The sequence below is a fragment of the Colias philodice genome, chromosome 24 (genome assembly GCF_061535455.1).
Source record: "Colias philodice isolate Cphi_HAF_F1 chromosome 24, ilColPhil1 Martin Lab GWU primary, whole genome shotgun sequence".
Taxonomy (NCBI): Eukaryota; Metazoa; Arthropoda; class Insecta; order Lepidoptera; family Pieridae; genus Colias; species Colias philodice.
In genome coordinates this window covers 4,791,136-4,816,996 of record NC_143109.1, presented here as the reverse complement: position 1 = coordinate 4,816,996, position 25,861 = coordinate 4,791,136, and the positions used below count along the sequence as shown (strand labels likewise).

At 32.4% G+C, this 25,861-nt stretch overlaps 1 protein-coding gene across 2 annotated transcripts in view; it reads left to right on the top strand.

Annotated features, from left to right (window-relative positions):
• siz (Brefeldin-resistant Arf-GEF family protein schizo) overlaps positions 1–25,861 on the top strand; it is a 189,516-nt gene that overhangs the window by 20,499 nt on the left and 143,156 nt on the right. For both annotated transcript variants that reach the window (XM_089710204.1, XM_089710201.1), the window contains exon 2: positions 17,476–17,500. The gene's annotated coding sequence lies outside the window, so the exon portion shown is untranslated. The remainder of the gene's footprint in view (positions 1–17,475; positions 17,501–25,861) is intronic.

The window sequence follows — 25,861 nt, the reverse complement described above, 5'->3', positions numbered from 1 at the left end:
TAAATAGTTCCCGAGTTTTACTATGTACTGTGATAAAGTCCCCCACGGATGCCTAAAAATTGTTAACATCGCATAAAGTACTCCGCTACACAGCAGCTGCTCATTATCATTTCTAAAATAAAACATTAGAAGATCAAGTTGGAGTACCTTCACCGCGAAGTCTTAAATTCTTAATGGACGGAGTGTTTACATTAATTTTGCAGCGTCGCAAAAAGTCATTTCGCCAATTTCACAAGTCGGTAATTGTTGACGTAGCGACGCGTTAAATTGGAGCTGGGAAGTTATCAGAAAGTGTACAAGTTTGAGATGGTCTGACGGTTAGATACATAAGGAAAACTGTGAATTGCTACCGAGAAGTCTTGGACTGGGTTGCCTTTTTCTGTCTTTGTTCTGATGAGTTTTTTTGGGATGGTTTGTTTGTTGTTCTGCTTCATGGGATATTTGAAATGTCCAATTAATATATTGAAAGTAGATAATTCTAATTAAGATAAGAGGAATGTATGCAGAGTTTGTTGAGTAAGAGAAATAGCAGCGGAACTTCGTAACGAAATATCAATGTAGACTAATAAAATGTTCCTATACTGTATAGCTGAAACATTACTAATTGAAAATTGTTAAAAAGATAAAATGCGAATAAAACAAATAGGATACCATTAAATTAGTAGAATTCAAATGACTAGCGCTTATTAACTACTTCGTGTAGATTTGAAAGCTTCGTTATTTTGAAAATGAAGCAGTATTCACATTATAGAACTAAAAGCATGGCACATACAATTTCGCGGAACGAGCACTAAAACGGGCCCATTACGCGGCGTGACCACAAACTTAACTCGTTTTATACTCTGTTTAACAATTATTACTCATTTTGTGAACGACAATTTCTCTCTGTAGATGTTTTTGCGAAAATTTTGTTGTATTGTGATCGTCGGTTCGCTCAATGATTGTTTTGTGAATAAGATGTTCAGCATTTTTTTTATTCTCCTTTTGGGAGTTTATTGAATTGTTGTAAGGTATTGGTGGTACTTTATGTCAACCTTCTTAAACTCTAAATTGTAATAGGTTTGTGTACAATCTCATAACAATTTTTTATAGTTGTTTCGTTCCTGATGAAGAATATTGTTTATTAAAGCAATAATTGGACGATTTGCCTAATATAGTCGTAATTTAATACGTAGACAAGAATTAAAAATATGTAGATGATAAAAAAAAAACAATTCAATAGGTACTTACTTATGTGTTTATGCCAGATTATGCTTACAATTTGAGTAGACCGTAAAAATTTCATACGAATTCACATGATGAATTCGAGCAATGCAAAGAAAGTCGGTTCGCAGCTAATCAACGTCAATCTACGGCATTTTAATTTTTAATGAAATCTCTGAATTCCTCAGCATCGGGAGCGCTATTAACATTGTAATGTTGTCGCTTGATTGCACACAAGTCTCGTGTGTGTGTTCATGGAAATACGTAATTGGTTTATCCCTACTACAGAGAGAAAGAAAGAAGGAAGAAAGAAAGAACATTTACAAAAGCGAAGTTTTCGGGAGATATTATCGTATTCCGATGAAGCCTTCAATAGTCTGTCTGTTTGTCTATATATATCAATATATCTCTTTCTGTCTGTTTCTCGTGCTACAACCACTTAACCGATTAGGATGAAATTGTGTACAAAGTTAGTTTGAACCCTAAGAAAGGACATATGATAGGTATTATTTTTTCTCGGAAATCCAAGGAGAACGGTAAATATGACGGTTTTATTTGCCTGCGACTTAAAGTAATTGAATCATTGAATCACCATATGCAGTCTCGTTAATTATTATCGGTTGAATATCGACTGTGAAGTGTATTATTAGAATAGGCATTCATTTGAATACATTTAGTGATGTGCGACTTTTCTCTTTAGCTATCGATAGCAATTCATGTTCTACTCGTGAAAGGATTGGTTAATTTGGCAAATCTAGTTTATATTCTTTTGATGTTTATAAATAGGTGCATATATGTAGTTCATGGATTTCTACCTTGTATAAATGCTTAAGATACCATGTATTTATTATTTAATTTATGACATTGTAGGAAATATTTTCTTTCCAGTCCCTGATGATCAATTTTTCACATGATTTAATAATGAATATGTCTTGTCTTTAAAATACCAAAAGTAAATGAAATTCTTACATATGTCAGTGTAAAATGTCTATAAAATATCGTTAAGGTAAGGTAGTGTTCGAGCTTATAGTATCAGGCTGGAGCTAAAAGCATGTCTGTTCAGACTTTTATTTTGTCCTTTTACTCTTACTGAAACTCACGACTTGATAAAGTGAATGGAAATCGTGTTAATTGAATTGTAAAATGTAAGGTTTTTACATGTATATTTTATTATGAATGAAATTCGTAAATGTGCATCGTGATATGGAGTGTCGTTAATATGTTTTGCTCATGTAAATTAATAAAGGGCAGGTGTTAGATTTTGACATCAAGCAAAAATTATTTGCTATAGTTATTGGCAATGTACTTTGATTAGAAAATCAAGCAGGAAGTGAAATATGAAATCCAAGCGTTTATTAGTAATATTACTACAAAACTACTAAACGTAGGTGATGCTATTAATAATTAAAGTAAAAGTATTATTCATATAAAATGTGTTGAGAAATACCTACGTAAAAACGTAGCAAGCGTATTGTTAACAGACAATTTAGTTGTTACGTCTGGTTACGAGCGCTCCATAATAAGGCATAAATCCAGTGGCATTATGCGTATCGCGTGTCAATCGAAAACTTACAAAAAAGATCCTAATGTACGAGAAAGTTTATTGTTTTGCGCCTTTTTGTTGAATTAACGAACAAAACAAAAGTTGTTAAATATGGCAGAGTTTAAAAGGTGACCAGAAAAGAAGTTTTGCATAAAATTGGTCCCAGTAGATTTATTTAAAACCTGGTGCACTATACTTGTAATATTCTTCTTGTAGGGGTGAAAGGTAATATTTCTTCAGGGAAAATCTTTAGAACAGACTGGCCGGTTGTCAGGCTTCAATAGATAACAAAGTGAGCAAAAAAACATCGTGTTATATATATCAGGTTAAGATGTCTTAAAGGAATAAATAGACAGACGAACAGGTCCGAGTGGCAAGGAGCCGCTGGACTGGTCGTACTGGAAATCCATGAGGGAGGCCTTCGTCCAGCAGTGGACGTCCCACGGCTGAAACAAAGATAGAAATAAAAGTAATACCACAATACTGGTTCTGGTGGTGATTAAATTTATAATTAACTGGTGTTTAAATGATTTAGTGGCTAGCATGTGGAACGTAATAACAGGCACACGGAATAAACATTTTGTCATCTCAGGGGACTTCTATTCACTGTGTTTTGACCGCAATTAGACCTATATTCTACTACTTTCTTATATAATATATAACGTGTTAATCACAAATAATTCGACATGGTTCACTGAATTGGGCAGGAAATTAAACCCACAAGGATGAATATCGTTCCCAAAACTGTCAAGCTAAATTGTGTTAATACTTTTCCTAAAATGCTCCTGTGATTGTAAGAGCAAAACCTTTTATGGTATGAAATGTCACACTTAAAAGGGTTTATTTGAGATACCCATATTTTTCAGTTGTGTATTTACGTTTGAAACCCTTTTGTGAAGCACTATTGTTTTTTTTAAATTGTTGTATGTTGCTCTTAAAGGAAATGTTCAAAGTGATATCGGAGATCAAGAATTTTGTTATACTGTTTGTAAAAACCGGAATGATGCTTATAAAATAATAGAATAATGTAATAATGAAATTTTATTAAAATTATTACTTTTCCTTAACTAATATATCCTCGTAACGTTCCAATCAGTTCCAATATAGTACCTACTGTATTTTTATTTGTTTTACAAAATGAAAAACATGGAATCGAACCCCATCCAATCAACAATGACCACTCCTAGTGGTGCATTAGCGTAATTGAGCCGAGGCGAGGGTAAGCAAGTCAATTGGGATTGAAAGCTATTTAATGAAGCAGAATAATTTACACTGATTTGTATTTTAAAACATACGTCTTGAAGGTAATATAATTATTAATTAATTGTTTATTTATTTAATTAATTATTAATAAAAAGACTTAACTTGAATTTTAAGGATATTTAATGAATTCGACGTTGTTCACCTATGAAATAAACTAACATAAAACTATGTTTCTTTAGCATAGTTTTATTTTTTGATAATTTTGTGTAACTGAATATGATGATATAGGAATTAGGCAATATCTGGTACAAACTATTGATTATGTTTTTAAAATACGAACGCTTCGCTACGATTTTGTAAATGTTTAATATCGTTACATATTAGAATTGAAATCCACGACCTAGATTTAAGACATACAACAATATAAAAATGTATCTAATTTAATGCCAGATTGTGAGTAATGAATTAATAAAACTTGAATATAGGTAACGTAACGAAATAATCACGAACAATTAATGAAACAATACAATTAACCGTGTCAAGAATCAGTTATATACGAAATGGAAAGCAACAAAGCCATATTGTCTGATGAAGGGTTGGCAGTGACCTCCATCGAACACAATGCGTGTGCTAAATATTAATCTGTGTTATACAGCTGTTATTTGGTTATTTTATAATATAGTGCTACTATGTTTTAATACAGTAGTTTTTTTGATGGAAGTAAAAGGTTTTTAGTAGTTGCAGAAGGTGTTCGACCACCTTTAACCAGTGAAAAAAGATGTAAGGCATCATGCCTATATTCCACTTGGAACGGCATATTATGTTTAAAACAAATAGCTTAGGCCCTGCGCAGACGGCACACTTTTTGTGCGATCGAGTCTGCGGCGCACAAAAAGTCTGCATGGCGCGCAAAAAGTCGGTCGCGGATTTTTCACAGACTCAACGCACACGACGCACATCTTCGATCATTTTGTCGGCAGAGCTGTAGGGACGTAGCCGCTATGGAAATCGTGTAAAGTGTGCGCCGTCTGCGTTAGCGCGCGTTGAAGCAAACGTTCAATTCTTTTCACACACTTTTGTGCGGAGCGGCGCGGTGCGGTCTGCCCGAATTACACGGATTTTTTGTGCGCCGGACTTTTTGCGCGTCGTGTGCGTTACTGCATATAATTTCATAGGTTCTATTTTCACAGACTAAAAAGTGCGTCACGGATAGTCTGTCGTCTGCGCATGGCCTTAACTTTAGTACCTGGTGCCTGGTGGTCTCATTATCTATATATACCATTCGGAAAATGTGATAAATTTCTGAAAATAAATTGTGATCTCCTCAATGCAATAAACAAATTTCGAGAGACATAAAATACTAAACAGTCATCAATATATTTATAGTGATACGTCACCATTTCGCAAAACGAATCCGTCTCTCCCCGTTGGTAAACTCCATCCAAATTTAGACAGCGGCTCCCACCGTTCGAGCCAGAATATCGAAATGTTCTAAAACCGTATTTTAATACATATTTACGTTTTTATATTAATTTTGTGGGAGGTGTTATTGATGTTGTGAATTGTTTTAAAAGGGTGGTGGGTAATAGAACGTAATTTTTTACGAGTTGAATATTGTTTGAGGTTTCAATTAAGTATTGTATTATAAGTTTTTCTTAGTTTTGTGTTTTGTTCTATGGGAATTAAGTGTGACCTCGTTAAGTATTAAAGATATTAAATTCAATTTGTTATAGGTACAAAAAAAAAAAAAACAAAAGAAAAATATCTTACAATGCATTCGATAGAGTCACAACAGTCAGCCAATTCATATTCAAACAAAATAAAGTGGAGTTATAAGTTTAATGTACAAATAAACCTCTGGAAGCAGAATTCAGATCTTTTAATTAAAAATTGAAACGGTTCCTTTGTTTTAACTAACGGCAACAAGTCATGCATAAAACCTACGGATTTGGGATGTATCATGTACATACATAGAGTATGTTTTCAAAGCACTTACGGTTATTGAGATTTAAAGAGGGTTTTTGGTTGAGGTTTCAATTGTTTTTAGAAAGGTTAACTAAAGCTACATGACGCGAAAATGTATGGCAAGAGTACAAAAACATTTCAAAGTTGAAATAGAATTTTAATAGGGATACGTTGAATATCTATCGTTATTACTAAGTAATTAATAGTTGTTTACTTTTGTTGTTTATATCTAATAATATAAACTATTTCTGTTTCTTCTGAGGCTTCAATTCTTTATCTATTGGTTGTGTTACATAACAATAATGAATTCACTATCTACTAAGATATACAACTACTTCAAGTCAAACCTCGATAAAAACTTTCGCTACTTCTAAAATGTCGTCACAGTCTTACGTTTTTACGCAAATATACATTTTAATGTGACTGCTTGTGAATGTAAACTCCTATAATATTATGTTGTTATAATACTTTGTTCAGGAATACTTCAATTGCCTTTCATCTTTATTCTAGATTATCTATACTCAAGTAAACGAAACGTTGCAAGTAACAAAACAGTCTAATTTGGTAGAGAGGCGCACGCGCATCATGCACTTGACAGATGAATCATGGCCGCAAGGACATTGCACTCGATTGCGTTGGGAGATGTATATTTTGGATTTGTCTTTGGCAATTTACGTCATGTGATATATCATATAACTATAGTGAGTTTATTCTATTCTCATTTTATTAACACTAGCTGTGTTTTACCCGCATTGCTCCGCTCCTATTAGTATTAGCTTGATGGTATATAGCCTATAGCTTTCCTTAATAAATGGGCTATCTAACACTGAAATAAATCACACTGAAACACTGAAACGAATCGGATCCGTAGTTCCAGCGATTAGCGCGTTAAACAAACAAACTTTTCAGTTTTATATTATTAAGTAGAGATAGATGATGGTAATTTCTATATAAGTAGTTTACAACTTTCAGCACTAACCTCGTCTTTGTATACGCTCCCTTGTTTAGGAAAGAAATTTCGCTCCATCGCTTTATACATTAGCTATAAGTTTATCACACTGTCCAGTGTCCACAAATCTCAATGAAGTTCGCTACAAAGTTTACCAACGCCTTCGGTTCTCCAATAAAAGTCTCGTAAAATCTCTTGCGGAAAATCACGCTTTTACGTCGCTTGCAAGATCCGGCTCGAAGGACCTTTTGTGTGCGATCGTTATAGTTTTATGTTGGGCGTTTGATGTGTTGGAAACAAGATCATTGTTTTGTCTTACGTGTTTGGAAAACAATTATACTGTGAATATGCATTTAATTGAAATTGCGAAAGAAGATACAAAGTTCATAGTGGAAGGCGTCATGATTTTTTTTTATCTATATTTGAAAAAAATGTTCTTGCATATTAAAATTACGTCATACTGAAACAAGTTTATGATATAATGCAGACAGTTTTATTCATGCAAGTTTCAATGCCGATAAGTGAAATGTAGCAAGGCTGTGTCAGAAGGAAGGACCTTGAAAAGGACACACAAACAACCATTTTAAGTATGCAAAATAAACATTCCGTATAAAAATATGTGCTAAGGCTACGGATGTATGCTTCGATAACTTTTCAACAGTTTTAAACAGTTATTCATGTATTTCTTTGTTTGTGTTTACACACGGAAAGTAAGTTAAGGTTTTTCGTGCGATTTATTGATATCAAGGTGTTAAACGCTTTATCGGCCGCACCTTCGTTAATGTGTGGATATAATGCGATTATATATTTTTGGTTCAATTGGGTATTATGTTTTTATTGTTATCAATATAACTGTTTTGTGTATCACTTTTGTTGGAAACGTCGTGTCGTACTAATATAGGATTTCCCGGTGGTCGATTTTGACCTCCTCACTCTTAGGGCTCTTACCTAAGTTCTTCTGCATTTACCTATTCTGATTCGACAAATATGTATAGGTAGTAAATACGGAAATAGAGATAATACGTATTATGTACGTTTATCATCTGAACACTATAATATTTAGATTACTTGCCTACTGTTTATTAATATATGAATAATAAATTATCTGCTGCGGTTTATTGTCAAGTGTATATATATATATATATATATATATATATATATATTACCTATATATAACACAGTATATATCTGGGATATAATACAGATATCGTCTTACTACTAGGGTTCCGTATTGCCAAAGATATCCTACGGAATCTTTTAAATCTTTTCCTAATTACACATTGTGGAAACTAGTCCATCTGAGATTTATTGCGGGAGCGCTATAAAAGATGCATTGTTTGAATGTCTAAACGGGACTAGATTTTCTGATATCGGACCACACGCATGTGTGATTCATTAGGACTCCCAGATGTTTTTCTGTACGTACTTTATGCGTATGGTTTCATCTGGGTATAAGCTATAAAGTATAAAGAGACGAAGAATGTATGGTGTTAAAGTACATGTTGCTTATGTCTTACTTGTTAACTTTCTTGTGAAATATTTTACGGCAATCCATAAAGAAGGAATTGAGCAGAGGAGTTAAAACCATTTTGGTAAACTTTTGCTTTGAAATTAAATCAATAAATAAATCATTTATTGTCACAAAATAATAATTAATAGTATATTTACAATTATTGACGATACTGCGTAAACTACCAATTTTAATACGAATTAGGTAATGAACTCTCGTAGGAATTATTATAATGTACGTGATCAGATTTGTGCGTGATTATTCTGTCTCCCTCCGAAAATAAATCTATACAGATAATAGATATGCTAAACAGTCTCAATAGTTCGTCGTTCGAGTTTAATAGTTTTAGTTAAACTTGGCTCGATTGTAGACTCCAGTGTAGTATCACTAGTGGGTTATGGGAAAACTGCTAACTATCTTTGATGTTGGTTGCGGTTTAAATTGATTTAAGTGTACGAGAATGTTAGTGATAGTTGTTGTGTAGGTACCTACTAGTTATGGATGTGTCCTATACATTCATTAAAATATGGTTTTAATGAGTGTGATTTTTTAGTGTTGTTTGCTTTATTTGAATATATAGAGATTAATAAACGGAGAACTCATACTTAGTAATAAATGCGATATCAATACGAAAAATATAAGATTTCTATATTATTTAGTATTTACTTAGGTAGTTATTAAAATGGTTATTGGTTATAGCTTTAAATGTACTTATCGAAGAATGTTATAAACGCACCCAACTCTTCTACCGCCTACAAACTTATGTAGTAATAACACATATACTATCAAACAAGACGAAACTATTCACAATTATTCAAATGCAAGTGATTAGATTTGTTTGTGTGTGGATGTGGCTATAGCTACACGTGTGTGTGTTTGTAAATATACAGAGATAAATGGAACGCCTACATTGTAGTAACGTATATATCTCAAATTAACGGTTAAAGTTTTAAGTTCATTGTTTGAGATATGAAATAAAACTGCAATGGACGTAAAACACAATAGATTGAGTATGTTATGTAATTGGCTATGTGCATTGTATCCGCACGGACCTTATCGTTGCAGTTTGTAATTTTCTGATAACCTACTTGTATTTTCAATTCATACACGTGAATATTATACAACGTATTTGGCTAAAGTTTGAAAGTATTCGCTAAAATGTTCAATTCGAAATCATACGACACGCTTTAGTTTCAATAAGTGTTCGACAAATATTCTCAGTTTTTCCGACATTGGCAAAGCTAGCTCCTTTACAGTTTTACTTTACCCATATGAGTGATATTAATAGTAAATCTCAGTATTCGGAAAGTTCATCAAAATATATGCATATGCTCAAAATAATATAATAGCTATCTCGGATGAAATCGAATGAAATTTTTGTCCAATATTCCAAGTTTTTTCCGACACAGCTCCCTTACAGTTATACTAAACCCATTTAAGTGATATTAATAACAAATAATAGGTCATAATCGATATAATGTGCACAAAGTGTGTCAGGGTCGCGATCGTGGGTGGGTTTGAAAATAGTCTCCATTGATATAGGCATGATGGAGTGAATTAGTGACAGTTGAACGCGTTTCTATATCAAAGACAGCGACGAAATAAAAAGCTGTTGGTCCTTTTGTTAAAAGTTATAGAGGTATGAATATGTTAATTACCTATACCTACAATAGAAGGTGAAGTCGGAAGATGTGGAAATTGTTCTATATGTCACGTCAAGTACAAATAGTTTTGTAGTTACGGTTATGAAGTTCTTTTCAACCGACTTGGGAGGTTCTCAATTTGATTAAATTTTTCTTGGATTTGCTACGTCAGAACTTTTGAGTAGGTAAATCGATTTTGATGATTCATTTTATTGTGAAAGCTAGTGCTTTCCGGTTTGCTCTAGTTACCTAATGTTGTCTATTTCTGACAATTTGAAGGTACTTCGTTTTTTTTTAATAATTATTTTTTTGACAAATTATGTGAGATATCTAATGGAGAATGCTACTCGAATGCAACTAAATATCAGAACTTTAAATTGAATAACCAATGAGAGGTTTTTGAACCTAAATTAAATAGTATAAATTAAATAGTATATTTGCTCCTTTAATATAATTATTTCTATTGTTGACGATAGTTATCTTAAAAAAACAAAAGTTAGGATTAAGATAACGGATACGGCAATCTCAAAGAGCTCCTTTGATGTGTATACTTAGAGATATACATCGCTTATCGGATGGCGTATAAATAGTACTTAGTAGGCTTATTTAAATATTTAAATGAAGTAAATAAAAGTATGTAGAAATAATCTTGATATACAGGAGTAAATTGAATTGTATTGGTGCCAAAAATCAAATCTATACAAATATTATAAAGAGGAAAGGTTTGATTTTTTGTTTGTTTGTTTGTTTGTATGAATTGAATAGGCTCCGAAACTACTTGGCAGATTTGAAAAATTCTTTCACTGTTGGAAAGCTACATCATTTCTGAGTGACATAGGCTAGGTTTTATCCCGGAAATCCCACGGGAACGGGAACTATGCGGGTTTTTTTTTGAAAACGCGGGCGAAGCCGCAGGCGGAAAGCTAGTAATTAATAAGCGAGATACACATGTTAAACTAAATATTATCAGATAAAATAATTGTCATACAACAAAATCATTTCTCTTCTTGATAAGTTTTTGGCTATCAATTTTATCTTACTTTGCATAGCGTGCCTTAGGAAATGGATTTATCGAGAAAATAGGGTGTTTTCCACTCAATAAATACCTATAATTTGATGTATTTTCTCAGCTTTGGTTCTCTTGTTTTAATGTCATTAAATATAGTTATAATGCTTATTATGTATGAACTCATTCATTATGAAATTATATACACCAGTTACCTCTCATAGTTTATGAGTCAATTTATAGATTGTAATTCAGTATGTTTGTATGTGGGTGCAAAATTATGTTTCCTCTATATGACAGCAAAACTAAAGATTCTGATAAACGAGGCTTATGGAAGTTTTATAGAACTATATATATGACTTAAAAATGATATGCTGGGCAATTTATAAACTTGTAATCGATACACGTTGCAGTATCTATTGTTTAATTATTCATCAAAGTATACAATGTGTAAAAAGGTAGATTTATTTTTTAAATGAAGAGAATCAGTGCATTGGGACAACTTTGGACATTTACATGCAGAGTTTTACACCCCAGCTTCTTTACTTTTTGAGAGAAAATAAGCGTTATAAAAGACGAAGAAAAACTTCGTCTGAAAATTTATGCATTATATTTATCAAGTTAATAGTTAGCGTATCGTTCCTATTAATCCTGTTGACTGTCCGTAAAACTAGTTTCTTTATTAAAATAATGACTATGAATATATTGTCACGCGACATAGCATACGAGGGTCAGGGGTGTTGACCTTATGGAGAATAAAAGGCTCTTTGATGTAGCCAGATAAACTAAATGGATTTATAGTTACATTGGAACTTATAGCCATCTTTAAGAGGGAAGTTTGTGATTTGGCTGTTACGTATCGCGCTATTTCGATCCATTAGAGATTAAGGCTTTAGATATTGTTGAATGATCTTGGAGAAATAAGAAAAAGTTAAGTTCACTGACAAGCTATAGTCGGGTTAATTACAAACAAAAACGTCAGATGAAGAAGACGAACTTCTTGGTGCAGGCTTGTAAGAGAAGCTTAAAAATATGTGTTTACTCTTGTCATTTTAGTATGTTCCATAAGTTTTCTAACTCTTTAGTTATGTATTCAATATTCTTTAACATGTACGATTCAGGTACGGGTGTAATTATAATACTTCGTGGCATGTCCTATGGTAACATACCTTTCTAGCAATCTATCTTGAATTTCCATTTTATTTTATCACTGTCACAAGTTTCCAGGATGCTACATGTAGTGTCCTGTGTCGTTTATATCTTGATTAATTTGCTTATATATGTACATCATATTATATCTATACATAGTACGTGCCTTATATTTGAATGTATCATAAGTAAATACAAGACCAGGCAATACCGGTAAGATTTCCTCATCATCTGTATCAACATAACGACAGAATATTCATAGTCATAAATATTAATGGAATGTGTTTTCCAGCTTGTTCCAGTTTAAAATAGTGAAAAATATTCCGTGTCTAGTTATTTCAGAAAATATTCTTTCAATTAAGGTCAGTGGGGCAAAAATGTAGCAAATTTATTAGATTTTTACAAGGCCTAAATATGTCAGTGAAGTACTGCATTTATTGACCTAGAAGCGGACATTTGGCACGTTTCTGATGCTGCATTGCTGCACCTCGATGGAGCGGCTCCGTGACCGCCATTATGGCTCTATCATAAAGAGGGCTTATGGAGTTACGTAGATTGATATACTTGATTTGACACGGAAGCTATCGATATGATGCAAGATTTGAAGAGGACATTTTAAGGGCCATTTGATTTTATTATGGTGGGTTGAGAAGTTAGATTGTTTCAGAAGAATATCGTGTGATCTTCTTGTCATGGAATTCGTATGCGTACATACAATATGTTTTTATTATTCCTCTAAAATTCTTTTGATTTATATTTATAACACATAGGTAAACGTAACATAACATTTGCAACATGTTACCCTGGTATGTTCATTATAAGAAAATTTCTTCGGATAATCATATTTAATATGATTATCCGGTAACATGTAATCAGAAATTCAATCATGAATTAAGGGATTCCATAAACATAACGAATTCCCTACGTGGTAAGTCAATAAATTTCGGGCTATCGGTTGCCGCGGGCTAGCCTGTTCGGATTTGTAATTCGTATAGATGGACAGAACAGTTTCGCTTAGATTAACAGATTAATACAATTCCTCTGCTGTTGCTTTAATTAAATTTAGTCGGTTCTTCATTGTAGCACTTCGAGTCGGGGAGAATTTATAGGGTAAATGATTTCGATACAAACTTTTTGAATTAGCAGTTGCAAAGAAAGAATGTTGTGGAATTTAGACGAAGCATATTTCTTGGTCAAAGATCATAAAATAATAATGATACTTCTATGAATATTTTGTTGTTATAAAATATGTTACACCAGCTTTCCGCTCGCGACTTCACCCGCGTTGTATAAAACCTAACAAATTATATAATAAATCATTTCTCGAGAACCATTCTTTTGATTGAAAAAACCCCTATCAGAACGCATCGAAATCTGTTGCGTAGTTTTAAGGATCTAAGTAGATACAGAGACGGCGGGAAGCGACTTTGTTTTATTCAATCTAGTGATCAAAATATGTATGTATATGCAATATTAAGTAACACGAATCAGATAGTGAAAGTGAAACTCCTTCGAAGAAGACGTCTGTAATGCAACTAATTAGCGGTTATTTATTCTATTTCTCAAACCCCTTATTTATTGCGTCACGACTTTGAAATATTATCTATGATAATAATCCCACTGTGTTCGGTTTCACATCTGTTAGTACAAAAATAATATCGGGCACTCCCATGTGTCTTAATGTATGACATAATGGTGTAGGTTTTACTGATTTTAAACCAGTCCTGACAAGTTTTAAATTAATTATAACTAGACATACGTATGAGTAAGAAATAGCCACTTTAGATAAAATCGTACGAATTGTAATTTAAAAGTAAAAGTGCTTGGGAAAGGAGTTGAATTTTGGAGAAAGGAAAAATAATCTAATCAGTCATCAATGCTAGTGCTTCTTTTTGAATTCAGCAACATTCCTTTAGTTAATTAGTGGGAAGTGACTTAAGCTCCTGGGAATTAGTGCAATTAATAAAAATTCAGTTTCAGTTCTATGGAAAAGAAATCACGCTAGGCTTTCGCACTAAATGGACAGACCAATTATAACAGGGAATTCTGAGCAATCATTATTATTCTAACTTTCCCTGGTAAAAGTGTATGTGTGTGTAAATATCTCACAAGATATTCCTTTCAATTGATTGCCAGCTGCTAATTTTCCTATCTTAGTTGTATTAATTAAAACGTTATCACAATAGAGAATAATTAAAACAGCTCGTTTGTAATCTACTTCAGATTAATTAGAATTATTTAACAGGCGATTTGTAATAATAGAAAACGTTTGACCTTAACGTTAATAATTGGAGTGGTTTGCGTTTAACCCAGATCGTAACTGAAGAATAATCCGCAAGAAACAATGCTCTGCGGTTGGATTACCGCAAATAGAGAATCTTATTACTTACAAGCTACAGTGGAGAGGTCTTGGCCGTTTTTCAGCGCAAATTGCCCGTGAAACTTTTGTTTTCACTCTCGTCTTTTGGAATCTTAGATAATCCTTGCATTGATTGTGCATGGGGGGTTTCGTTGTCTTCGTTTTCGTTTTGTAATTGCTTTCATGGTGTAGTTTTCTTCTTGTTTTTGGGAATTTAGACTTATGTGTGATTTAAATAGATATCCATGTACGAATCTATTCTTGAGTCTATAATCTATTTGACTATTTTAACATGATAGTTCTGAGATATGAAGGTAATGATTTCAGACTTCTTTGCTACTTTATTTTCATTGTACTTGGTGTTGATTTGATAAAAATATGTATATTAATACTTTTAAAATATTACAATGTGTATCAAATATAGTATTTGCGTATTATAGCACCGTAACAGGCAATCTTATACATTTTGATACAACTTATATCTTTACACATGTTCGAACATCCAAGAGTTCGCTCGAACATTTCAGTCACGCATCCCAAGACAGTATCGTGACATAAAAAATAACTGTCACAGAAACCGCGCGTTTTTACGAGTTCATTTATACCGTCTCGACGGCACATTTATTATAGTCTGTTTATTACTTGGACACATGTTGATCAGTACGATCGTTCACTTTCGCTATTTGTCTGTTTTGAGCTGGGGAGAATTAGGGATCAGCATAGGGATCAGTTTTGGAATTATATTCAGTTGCTGTTTCAAGAGTTTTAGTTGGTAGAAAAGATAGCCAGTTCAAGTCAAGCCAGTAGAAGAAGTAAGAACAGCTAGTTATTTGAAGGTAATAGCAGACTTTTGCATATATAAAACATATTACAACATATAAAACATATTTGCGAGTAGGTAGGAATAGTCCTACCTACTCGCAAATATGTTTTATATGTTGTAATATGTTTTATATATTTTATACCAATTTATCTATATAAATTGGTATAAAATATATGCTTGAACGTGTTATTGTTGTTTGTACGAACCCTTTCTTGGGCATATTATATAACACATTTGTTACTTTTTAATTTCAAGCCATATTTGCTGAAAATGCAAATTCATGTTTGTCGATAACTGAAAGCGAGTTTCCAGATAAATGACCTGAATTTTAATGTATTGCTACGTGTAGAAGTTTCTCTGTTGCAATACACTTAAATTAAGTTTTCATAAAGTCCGAGGGAATGAAATGTGTATGTACAATATACATGTCTATATTCATATACGTAGACCACTTGTTTTTTGAAAACATGTTTATGGTTTATCTTTCAAATGTATTCTACAAACTATACCTAAGTAATTACTATTTACTATGTGTTTTTACGTCATTAATTAAGATCTGAATTCTCACTTTAAGTGTTAATCCCTGAAAGCAATGTTATTAACCAATCTACGAGTAATTTCCTCTAAAAATCAAAAGCGTTTCATTCGTTATTGTTAGATTCATTCAACACGAATTAAGCATCAATTAAGGCATTAGCACGATAGGATTATCAATTATAATATTACATAGGATTAGTTAGAGTACGCAGTTGTTGGAAATTGAACCTTATTGCCTAATAGTAAGGTTGTATTTCAGTTGGCTTGAGGGTTGACCGCGGCTCACTTATCGGGAAATCAATAAGCAAGTTCACGGGAAAGGTTCATTGCGAGTGAACAATACCAGCCCATTATTGTATAGCTTGAATATATTTTCTGTTATTTTGTTGGGAATATAGCTCGTTTTAATGCTATTTTTGTTATCGGCTTTTGTTATAGTATGTGTTTTTATAGCTGCAGTATTTACTAGGTATTTATAGGTTATGTGTATTGCATAGTATTTGAATTTATGTATCTTCTTGATTTAATTATAAAAAACCTAGTGTATTTTAGAAGTTAATGAATTTAAATGTCTGTTGAAATTAATACTTTAACTTAATTAATTGCACTATGAATTATACCCGAGTAAAATCAAGCACAAGATGTTTTCATTAAAATTAATAGCTGAACTGCAGCGAAAAAAAAATTCTATTTTAATTTTATGAAATGTGTTTTTAAGAATTAAGTTGGTCAATTTATTACTTCAAAACCGGCTACATATGAGTTCATGTGAATAAATTATTAGTCAATAACATAATATTATCTAATATTATACAATCTAAACATTTGTACCATAATCGAGCAAAATATTCGAATGTTCGGTTCCGCTGCTTCCAGTCAGCAATTGAATTAGTTTTCTCGCAGGAAAATGCGAACAGAATTTCCATAACAAACTCGAATTTATTACAGAATTGAGAATACATGCAGAATCTTCTAATATATAAAATTCTCGTGTCACAATGTTAGTTACCATACTCCTTCGAAACGGCTTGACCGATTCACATGAACTTGGTGTACTTTGGTAGGTCTGAGAATCGGTCATCTATTTTTCATACCCCTAAGTGATAAGAGTAAAGCTGAACAACGTTTGCCAGGACAGTATAATAACATATCGATCGGTGCACCCGACTTGCACTCGAGTTGTATAAATGGGGGTTAATTGTTGAAATGAAATTAGTATTTATTCCAAGGCTTGTAAGGTTTACAATCGTTGATTAGATAATAATGGGGTATTGTGCAAGGGGCAGTTATGCGTTTTGCGTGATCAGTGTTTCTATGGGTGGTTTTAACTAGTTTTTTTGGGGATCCCTGTCAAGTGTGTTGTAGGGCAAGTTTGTTTGCGAACTTGGCTTGTTAAAAGCTTTTTTGAATAAAGTATTCTGTGACGTAAAACTTTATTTTAAAATAGTATGGTTGATATGAAATTTATAAATTTAATGCCTCTTGTGTATTTTTTAATTTGTTCTCTAGATAGGTATTCTATCTTATTTATACTAAGTATTTTTAATTTATGTTAATTTTATTAATTTATTATTCTTTGTTCCAGGTACCTACAATCATTGATTTGATAGGTGAGAATGAAAGTTTATACATCGCTGATACCATTGTGCCAATATTAAATTTCCAGGATAAACATTCCTTTATTATTGTAGTCTTATCCTTTTCGAAATGGGTACGTTATACGATTAACTATATTCAATACGAATTCAATACTTAAATGTGCAATAGCAACTTCTTGCATTCACTTTCAAATACGTATCTATTTTCAGTGTATTCGGAAGATATATTGGCTTGTAAATAAGTTTAATCCGATGCGTAATTGGTGCAGACTTCAAATGTAAGCTTGCCTTTCTATTTGGTTAAATGTGGGATTTGCAATCTCTTGTTATTTTGTGCATGTAGTTGCGTATATTCTAAAATAATATGTTGTTTTTTATATTTCGTTTTAAAGCATTCAAATGCTAATGCTAATAATATGCTGCTATTTTTCTAATGGGTATGAGTAATGATGATTTATCTGAAAAAATGATTCTTTGATGATGCTATACTTTTTAAATTCAAAAATTTATACACACACTATAAATATAATAAAGCTTTAAATGTAGGTACTTAGTAGGTTAGTTAGTAAGGTCAAGCAATATTAACGTGTGTGAACCTAGTTTCTTTGCAAGTTAGTTCAATTTTGTTTAGAGCTAATAATTAAATTAAATTAAATTTATTTATTTTCTCATCACAAATCTACAATCAATTCATTGTTAATCTATATATCTTAACACTAACATTTGTGAGAGACTGGTGCCCGCGATAAGTATAAAATACTTGTGTTACGGGTCACCAGGCCCCCAAGCATTAACAATCACATCTATCAGATAAACAATGAACGTGAACATTAAATGAGGAAGAATTAAACAAATAATGTTTTATGAATCTACTTATTATTTGTTTCTCGTAAGTTTATCAAAAAGATTTATCTATTAACGTCATTGCAGTTATGCATGTGTTATCATAATTTGCAATAAGATTAATCTTTCATATCTAATTTACTGTTAAATAAACGATATCAAAAATATCTAAAATAGGATCACTATTACTCACATAATTAGGTTGTAAGAAGGGCTTTCGATAGTCGAATAAGAGGAGTTTTCCCTCTATAGTGTAGTGTCGTTTTCCATACATTCATTACAATGTTTCCTGGCCCTTTGTTAATTTGTAAAGCGTGTAAAGGTATTGTTCGAGTGAGTGCGAGTCAACCACCTGTGTGTTACGAAATCTTTCTAGATTTTTAGTTTATTTTGACTCTTATAGGGTCTAATTATGGTAGATGTGATGGCCGTAAAGCCTGTTACAAATGACCCACAAAATTTCGGGTCATTTGTAACAGGATGGCGGTTCTACAGGGGTCTTAGTACGCAATGACAAAAAGAAAAATGATGGTCAGAACGCTGATACCGAATGCCTTAAGATACTGTAATATTTATATTACAGTATCTTAAGATAAAATATTATAGTAATCTTCACCGTTTGTGACGCGCTTTATTGTAGGTGTTGATTTTAAAATTGTTCGTTAGTTTTGTAGTTAATTAGGTAATATTGAGTTTTAACGTAGTTTCAATTTCCATTTGAGAATTTCATAATTATTAATAATCATTATTAAAATACAGTAAATATATATTATACTGGCTTTCCGCGTGCGGCTTCGCCCGCGTTTTCAAAGAAAAACCCTCATAGTTTCCGTTCCCATGGGATTTCCGGGATAAAACCTATCCAATGTATTAATCCAAGTTCAATCAATCTCTATGTGTGCTAAATTTCATTGTAATCGGTTCAGTCGTATTTTCGTGAAAGAGTAACAAACACATACATCCATCCTCACAAACTTTCGCATTAATAATATTAGTAAGAAGGATAGGAATTAGGATAGGATAGGATGTTTAGTGCCAGGGTGTTGAAATATCCGCTTCATTTAGAAATGATGATCAATATTCGTATATTAGGTTATGCACGAATAAGTATCAAAAGCTGATATTCTCGGAACTAGCGGTGGAATTTGAATTCTCGCTTTGACATGAGGGTTTAGTGGTATTTCCTTGTCAAGAGTTGATCGGCTTAATTATTCACAACTATCCTTATCCTACTAATATTGTATTATAGACTGGATTATTATATAGGCTTCTTTTTAACCAGGAACTTACTACTACATAATAGGAAATTATAAGCTTTTATATCAATGTATTTTTAATGCAGACAAAAGAATAGCGTCAATTCTCTCTTCGCTGCGCGATCAACTGACAACTGCCCGCACTGGGGAGAGGACGTGTTCGCGAATAGTGATGTGCTAGTTGATCTTGATTCCATCTAACACCACTTAGATCTACTGTACTATTATTTTACAACTAAGTATTCGTTTTCTCATTTGGTCTCTCTATGTTTAATTTTACGTTTTATTTTAACTTCATGTTTTAGAATGTTCATACATTTGCAACATGTTTACTTACTAATTTATAGCTTAAATCTCCAAGCTATTATAATAACAATATTTATAAATATGCAATTAATCGATAGCGAATTATTACGCGCTTCAGTAACTCTGAATCGGCTTTAGTGGTGAATAAAGGGTCAATTAATTGCTTTTACGATTAATTAATGTACTCTATTTGTATTGAGCTATCAGTTCGATATTAATTACAAAGTATGAGTTTATAGTGTTGTTGTATTTTATGTTCTTGTTATCTCAGTAATAGAGCTATAATGGCTTGGAATTAGGAGTAGAGATTTGTTGATGGTATATTGTTGAATTTTAAAAGGACGATTCTGAAGATTTTGTCCGTATCAAATGCAATTTTAAATTATGGTCACAGTTTTATGTTGCTCGATTAATGAACGATGTCCTTAAATGCATATTTATAGTTTCCTCGTAACTGTATACCTCTTAAGTAAAACCTTATTAAAATTTAAAACTGATAATTTACCGTCATCATCACATCATGCTATATGAACGGGACGTCATTACAATATAAACGTGTTACAAGAACCACCAAAGAAACACCGTTTCAATTACCTTTACCAGTAGATATCCATGCCTTCTAACTTAATTGATAACAGTTTTAATTGTACCCCCGTTAGCACGAAACCGGGGCTCACCATATCTGCCATTGTCTCGCCCGATTTGGAAAGCCATTGTTGTAAGATCATTGTTTTCTTGTTAAGGTAATCACGTGTGAGGGGGTCAGTTTTTCGGGTTGACTGTACAGCACTAGCAAAGTATTGTGGAAGTATGATTTGCTTGATTTGCTTTTCGCCTCCTTGCTACATTGGTTGACGCATGATCGTGATTCCCGGTGGAGTCAAAGGGAAAAAAATAAAAATGTCTCGGTCTGGCAGGAATAGAAGGCTGATCACCTACGAAAGAAATCGATCAGTGAAACAGATGTATACGTAATGCATCTGCCCCTTATCCCACTTGCGGACACGGGACTTTGCTTGAATGATGTAACGTATGTACTACCTACCACCTTTTGATAAGGAACTGCTTGTATTTAATGATTAGAGGCGTGTGTTTTATGCCGTTAATGGGTCTTAATGTAAAATTAAAAGGTATGGCATGATTGTCCATGGCATATGTGATAAAACATCATGATTATGTTTACTTCTTGAAAAAAAAACAGGCAAGGGAATAGAGAGGTTTACCTTATGTGATAATGATTTCATAAAACATGCTCTGCTATTGATTTAATAGGCTTTTTAAAGTTAGGTTAGATTTCTACTCTATCTACTGTGTACAGTTGAAGTCAAATAAATATGAAAATTATTAGATAAATTAATACCAATTAAATTCCTATTGGTATATATGTATAGGTTACTTAAACATAATTTGAACGAACAGCGTGTTTCATAGAAATATAGTGTATGGTATTCGTTTAACAAAATTATTACAAAAGTAAATTTATGTGTTTATATGGTATGATTTTGTATATTAGATTTATAAAACTAGCGTTTAAAACATAGTCAATATAGCTTCCCTGTCATTTGGTTTATTCAAATCCCTTTAATGGGTGAGGGTAGCTGACAAATTGCCTGCTGGCCAGACGGGGGAAACGCAGGGGCGTGGGTTCGATCCAATATTTGTTAGTTAACCAATAATGCTTTGGTGAAATATGGCTTTCAATATGTGATATATTTAAGGGGGATTTTAGTAAAGGTGAATTTTAATGTGGTTCGTTTTGGTACCTTCAAAATATGTGCATTTCTTTGTTTCAAAAATCTATAAATGGTAATAATGTGAAGCAGTAAAGATAAGAGACGGGTCTATTTAGATTCTAGTTAAACTGATCAGATAAATATAAATACAAATCAAAACGGGACTTTATAATTACAACAAAAATTGCAACAGTCTTTCATATTTTCAAGTTTAAATTTACTACATTTAGGCATACGCAGCAAATTGCTCGTAACGTTATAGTACCTAACAATCAGGTGATGCCTCAACCCCACCTTCAGGCTTCATGTAAACTATAAAATAAACGAAGGTTACAAGTAAAGTTTTTTCCCTTTTCTAGCGGCAGAGGGATGAATATTTATAGTCGCATAAACGTCACAGGCTTTACACCTTCCTCATCAGGCTTGTGAGATTTTACGAGGTGCGTTAATAACAATGACTTTACCTTTCCTTAAGTAATATTTTCCCTTTTGCAGTTATATTACCAGTGTAGGACCGTGATGGCGCGAGGCGACCTATATAGCGCTGTCATTTTTCCACACTGGATGTAATACTGCTTTAAGACACATTACGGGGGCAGGTGTTTGTAAAAGCAAGAGTAAATTAACTTTGTTTGAACGTTTTAGGTGAAGAATGTTTAAGTACTTCTTAATCTGCTCGTTGTTAGGTTTCAATTGAAGTTGTTGAGTTTCAATACTAGTAACGTACTTCAGGTTTATCTTAGGCCAGACGTATTTTGATTGCTAGTACCACTTAATTAACGCATGTAAATTACAAAATACATAATATAATGTACTTAATTGTATTTTAAAGCAGATAATTTAATAATAATTTGTTTCAATAGTTCTGTGAACAAACTGAAGTATTTTGTTCTGTTTGACTTTAGTTTCTGCTAGATATATGTTTGATCGGTGTGATTTTTTCAAGGAGTTATTTGTTCGTTAAACTTATAATATGTTATATTGCGATCTACTGTTTTGCTTGAAAAATTAAATTTATAATTACTATTTAATTTATTACTTAAAAACATGTGTAAAATGATATAAACTTTGAAAAATATACCTACAGGAAAAATCTGATGAATTTAACGAGTTAACCAACTCATGAAAAATCAAGCGATAAATAAATGGGTTTCCTTTTAAAAGGTAATTGTATTATGTTTTCGGTATGATGAATTTTTTTAATAAATCAAAGGAAAGTTCGTACACTTTTATTGTACGGTGTAGGTACTGCGGTCTGCCAAAATAATGAATAATTCATATAAAGCGGATGGATAGCTTTATGTTTTTAACAAAGTTCTAGACTGCGTTGTAATTTATTGTGAAATTGGATATTCCGTGGTACATTGTAAGCCGCAGATACGCTTTTCGTAAGGCCGAAAAAATCTTACTTGGAAATTTGACAGCGTTTTGTCTTGTATGAGGGTAGAATAAAGAAGTAATACTTGTTTATTATTTTCTGTGTAAGAATTAATAATATTAGGTATACGTAATAATGGTTATTGACATACATAGAAATAAACTAAATCAGGTTAAATAATTTGTGGAAAAACAAACAGGACAACTAATTAGAAGAACGAAACAACCAACATTTGTATTTCAAATTAATTTGGTAAACAATAATGTAGTTAACTAGAAAGTATGCTATTGACATATTTGTTGTAAGAATTTTCCAGAAATTTCGAAGTGAATTGCATGCATTGCTTTTTTATTAAAACAACGACCCTTAAAGTGCGACTCATAAGCACTTTGTATTGAACTATACACCCTATGGTGTAGAAGATTGGATACATTTTACAACACCGAGTGGACGTAATTAACCGTTCAAAGAAAATTGGCCTTTAAATAAGTTTCCCTTAATACGTTTGTTGCTTGATAACGAGTTTATGGATTGAAATGGAAAATTGCGCCGGGAATGCGCCCCTGGATTAGGGTTGCTATCTTTTAGTTATCATTGAACAATAACGTTAATTTATTTTCAAGATATATAGAAAAATATAATGCCCATATTAAGTAATATGTAAGTATTTAATAATATAAAATACCTCGATGCAATACTAGAAAATTTAAAATGGAATTTTTGACCTTGTAAATCGCATTTTATAAACCTATCTATTGTATTAATATTAAATTGTTTTCAAAAATATTTGCTACCTATTCATCGAAATATAAAACACCAAGGGTGGCAACCCTATCGCGCCCCACGTCGGGCGCCAGTTAGTGGTGCCGTGGGACAATTTATGTGCGTTCAGTGTTTACATTTCCCTTATTGAAAATCTGATTATATTGCATGCAAGTGCTTTACTTTATCATCGTGTAGTTTACTTTGCTCGGTTACCCAAAAAATAAACGTCACCGTTTAAACGGATTGTTTAAATCACATAGCTAGAACCCTTGTAAATGTTATATGTATGTTTAGTTGTTTCACGCTAAAATCCTAAATATCTTTATTTTGCCCATATATGGTTAGTCAGGTGTTAGCGTCATTTCAATACCGTCACGTCATGAAGTAATGCGACGATTTTCTTTTAGCTATCTTTGAAGTTTTACTTCTGACACGTGTGCACGGTACACACGCTCTGTTTTTTAAATATGTGTGGTCAATGGTCAAGCCGACTTATTATTTTGGTGCAGTCAAATAGTTCGTTTAATAAATCCTAATGAATAATAACACTGTATCATTTCTAAAACCTTATTAACCAAACTGGGGTAGGGGTGGGTCAAACTTGATTGGAATTTACGATCATTTTAACAGTTCTATTAAGATATATTACAAATGTTTGGGGAAATAATCCTGTTTTGAAAATGTTTATATCGTGATTCAGAGGTATAATAGTAGTTTATTCTCCTAAAGTCCTGTGTAAAATATTCCCGATTAATTAATTATTAATTATTGTCTCCGTGAGATAGAAGAAGTACGTCGCTTTCAAAATATTGTTCCTGTCTTCTTACGAAAATACACACCTAGAGATATCTTATTAGGAATCGTTAGCCATCATAATACTAGCTGTGCCCTGCGGTTTTACCCGCAGCCTATAGCTTTCCTCGATAAATGGGCTATCTAACACCGAAAGAATTTTTCAAATCGGACCAGTTATTCCTGAAATAAGTGCGTTCAAACAAACAAACTTCAGCTTTGTAATATTAGTATAGATTGATACCACGTTTAACCTCAAAGTAACTATATTTACTCCACATTATATACAACATGGTACAGTGTAAATAATTGAACGTAATGAATACAATTGTTTACGTCCGCTTTATATATTTTATCTGAATTAGTGTAATTTCACACCTATTATTATGTACACGTACCTATGTCTATGTATAATTAGCTATTAGTATTATGTAGCTTATTGAGTAATAAAATTAATATACGCTGTATTTATATGAGCGTGAGTTGACTATTAGCGAATTGATATAACGCATAAAATTATTTCGATTTTTTTCTTTAATTAGTAGTGCTATCCGCGAGGGGGGCTAGTGATCTGTACTACAGGTCTTTCACAGACCTAGTATTTCAGACACTAGTCCTTCAGAACATAAATGCTACATATTTAATATTTAGTACGTTTGTAATATTTTTAAGTTGTGAAGGCAAATAAAATGAACTTTTTATTTATTGATTATTTATTAAATATGTATTAGTAGATAGCACAGACATACTGTGGTAGATAGGTACTAGTCATCAATGAATATCAAAACTATTACTTTATTATGGTGATGATCCTTTTCGCTCTCCACTACACTTTAAAACGAATAAGTAGTAAATCTAACATATGATTTTAAATTAAAATTCGTCAGTTCTGCTAATATGGCTTTTTACGGGAACCGAAAGCGGCAAAAAGTTTTTATTTCATAATACTGGAATATAGAAGAATCTCCGCGTCAAATGACAGTTGCCATGACCACTCCCGCCAAAACACTTTGTATAATCTGTGACGTGCATTTTGTACTTTTCTCGACTTTTCGCTATTATCTGTGAAGTGATTTTTATTTCTAACATTATTCTCAAATTTATTGTATAAATTAAATGAAAGTGGAGAATGCAAAATATTAACAATGTTTATGAAAATTATAATCGTCTAGCGCTTTCATTTGTGTGTAGATGATGTAAATTTGACTAACATAATTGTGCTTAATTCTATGTTTATTTTATCTTTGTTAAAATTGTATAACTAATTAAACAAGTATTTGTTATTGTAAGAAGAAATAAA